The 3,849-nt window shown below is 38.8% G+C and overlaps 1 pseudogene; it reads right to left on the minus strand.

Annotated features, from left to right (window-relative positions):
• Window positions 1–1,695: 1,695 nt before the first annotated feature.
• LOC128661840 (uncharacterized) lies at window positions 1,696–1,870 on the minus strand (annotated as a pseudogene).
• Window positions 1,871–3,849: the final 1,979 nt, after the last annotated feature.

Below are 3,849 nucleotides of genomic sequence, written 5' to 3' on the forward strand. Positions count from 1 at the left end.
CAAACTACCTAATTAACCCCTTCACTGCTAGCCATAATATACGTGTGATGCGCAGCAGCATTTAGCGGCCTTCTAATTACCAAAAAGCAACGCCGAAGTCATATATGTCTGCTATTTCTGAACAAAGGGGATCCCAGAAAAGCATTTACAACCATTTGTGCCATAATTGCATAAGCTGTTTGTAAATAATTTCAGTGAGAAACCTAAAATTGTGAAAAATTTAACGTTTTTTTAAATTTGATCGCATATGGTGGTGAAATGGTGGCAAGAAATATACCAAAATGGGCCTAGATCAATACTTGGGGTTGTCTACTACACTACACTAAAGCTAAAATTAACCATACAAGCTCCCTACATGCTCCCTAATTAACCCCTTCACTGCTGGGCATAAAACACGTGTGGTGCGCAGTGGCATTTAGCAGCCTTCTAATTACCAAAAAGCAACGCCAAAGCCATGTCTGCTATTTATGAACAAAGGGGATCCCAGAGAAGAATTTACAACCATTTATGCTATAATTGCACAAGCTGTTTGTAAATGATTTCAGTGAGAAACCTAAAGTTTGTGAAAAAATTTGTGAAAAAGTGAACAATTTTTTTTATTTGATCGCATTTGGCGGTGAAATGGTGGCATGAAATATACCAAAATGGGCCTAGATCAATACTTTGGGATGTCTTCTAAAAAAAATATATATACATGTCAATGGATATTCAGGGATTCCTGAAAGATATCAGTGTCCCAATGTAACTAGCACTCATTTTGAAAAAAAGTGGTTTGGAAATAGCAAAGTGCTACTTGTATTTATGGACCTATAACTTGCAAAAAAAGCAAAGAACATGTAAACATTGGGTATTTCTAAACTCAGAACAAAATTTAGAAACTATTTAGCATGGGATTTTTTTGGTGGTTGTAGATGTGTAACAGATTTTGGGGGTCAAAGTTAGAAAAAGTGTGTTTTTTTCCATTTTTTCCTCATATTTTATAAAAAAAATTAGAGTAAATTATAAGATATGATAAAAATAATGGTATCTGTAGAAAGCCCATTTAATGGCGAGAAAAACGGTATATAATATGTGTGGGTACAGTAAATGAGTAAGAGGAAAATTACAGCTAAACACAAACACCGCAAAAATGTAAAAATAGCCTTGGTCCCAAACGGACAGAAAATGGAAAAGTGCTGCGGTCATTAAGGGGTTAAAAGGGCTTTTTGCGGGGCATGCCCCAAAGTAATCAGCTCTTTTGCCTGTAAAAAAAAATACAACCCCACCCAACATTAAAACCCACCACCCACATACCCCTACTCTAACCCACCCAAACCCCCCTTAAATAAACCTAACACTACCCCCCTGAAGATCTCCCTACCTTGAGTCATCTTCACCCAGCTGGGCTGAAGTCTTCATCCGATGGGGCAGAAGAGGACATCCAGACCGGCAGAAGCCTTCATCCTATCCGGGCAGAAGAGGACATCCGGACCGGCAGACATCTTTATCCAAGCGGCATCTTCTATCTTCATCCATACTATTGTAATGTAGTATTTTTTTTTGTTGTAAAGGGGTTAATTTAGGGGGTGTTAGGTTAGGGGGCTTAGTCATTAAATTAGTTTTTTGCATTGTGGGGGTTGGCGGTGTAGGTAATAGATGTATTAGGTAGTTTGCGATGTTGGGGTTTGCAGATTTATGGGTTAATAATTTTTTTTTTTTTGGTGCACCGGTCCTGGAGGTACTGCAATACCAGGTCAATGCATGGAGTGGACAGAGCAAGCTCTTCTTCCATCTCCCTGTTTCAAAAATCCATTTAATATATGGCCCCCAGATATTAAACTGATAAGAACAGATACTACACTTGATCTTAGCCAAAAGGCCGAGAAGCGATAGGGGTTAATAATTTTATTAGGTAGTTGTTTTTTTTTCTTAATACTTCATGCGGGCGGTTAGTTTATTTTTTTCTAAATACTTCCTATGGACGGTTAGGTTTTTTTTTAAATACTTATTGCGGGCGCTTAGTTTTTTTTTAAAATACTTATTGCGGGCGGTTAATTTTTTTTTAATACTTATTGTGGGTGGTTAGGTGTTTTTTCATACTTATTGCGTGTGGTTCTTTTTTGTAATACTTATTGCGGGCGTTTTTTTGTTTTTTTTTTGTAATGCTCCATTTTCCTTCCCTGCATCCCGGTGGATTCCGAAAATGGCAGTGCGGTGGATTCTTTCACCACCCTGCAATTTGAATTCTTAACATTCTGTTAGCTGCCTCGTGCTGCCAACATTCCTTTGAGAATCTGTGTTTTCAATTGAAAGTAGGACCAATATGTACAAAAAAATATAAAATTTAAAAAAAAAAAACCACAATCATACATACACTAAAGTTTATTGGCAAAAAATAAGTTAAACCACACACGCATTAGCTAGGACTTGTAAATTAAAAACACATCAACCCAAGTTGAAACATCAATCTAAATAATTGTGGTAATATTCTTTTGCGAAACGCGCATCACCTTCGTTGTTCCAAAACAATATTTACTTGGTAACTTCCAGCGGTATACTTATAAACTGTAAAATTAATTAGCCCTCGGATTGTAAGGGCTTAGCCATTATATTTGCTACATATACTGCTGTTTAGAATATTACCACAATTATTTAGATTGATGGTTCAACTTGGGTTGATGTGTTTTTAATTCACAAGTCCTAGCTAATGCGTGTGTGGTTTAACTTTTTTTTTTGCCAATAAATTTTAGTGTATGTATGATTGTTTTTTTTTTTTTTTGTTTGTTTGTTTTTTTTATTATTTTTTTTGTACACATTGGGCCTAGTTTCAATTGAAAACACAGATTTGAGTTACCTATCCATATTTGTAAATTCTTTACAATTACTCTGTTAGTTGTGCTTTGTTCTGTTACTCATAATCTGTGGCAGGGAGTCAAGTTTTTCATAATATTGAATCATATATTTTTGGCTATTTGCCTTAATAATCTGACTTCCTGCTTATAGTACACTTTGCCCTTCCCCAACTCATATTCAATTCTAATTCCTTTGAGGATGTGTGCGCAACTGCCGACGGCGACAGACATTACAAACGCAATTATAGTATAGATACCTTATACCTCTGTGATTACCTTGTATCTAAGCCTTTGCAGACTGCCCCCTTATTTCAGTTCTTTAGACAGACTTGCATTTAGCCAATCAGTGCCCTCTCAGTAACTCCATGGGCGTGGTCACAATGTAATCTGTATGTCACACATGAACTAACATCCTCTAGCTGTAAAAAAACTGCCAAATACATTGAAATAAGGGCATGACGGATACCCCGCTACCCCGACTGGGTAGCGCCATCGACCGGGTCCTTCCTCTGCCTGGAACAAGTGGCTATGTAGCCCAGGAAATTTATTTTAGCTGGAGCCCACCCAAATAACTAGACAGACTAGCATTCAGGTCAAACAAGAACTGATTTTATTGTACAACATACACTCCTTTTATACACACAGCTCATCTTGATAACACAAAAGACAATCCCACAATTTTCCCACCATTCCCACCCCTCCGGGAACCGGAGTTACAGTCCCTTCAATTTATGGGGTTAGTGGTGTCCAAAACCCCCAGTTCCCAAAGGAACTCCCCTCCGATAATTACCTCAGCTCTTGTCCTACCTAGGGACTACCAATCCCCAAAAGAGGGTCTGCCTGGGGCAAAGGGCTGCTGGAGCGACCAGGGGTAAATTTAGCAAATGTTCTGCTGTCCTGTGGCCGACCGGGAGTTCCAGGAGCCTGGCCAGCCTGAGAGAGGTTAGGCGGGTGTCCGTTGTGAGGCGGCCGACTGGGTGTTACAGGAGCCCAGCCAGCCTAGGAGGGTTTTCCTGGT

This window comes from Bombina bombina, chromosome 5 (assembly GCF_027579735.1).
Source record: "Bombina bombina isolate aBomBom1 chromosome 5, aBomBom1.pri, whole genome shotgun sequence".
In the NCBI taxonomy this organism is placed as follows: Eukaryota; Metazoa; Chordata; class Amphibia; order Anura; family Bombinatoridae; genus Bombina; species Bombina bombina.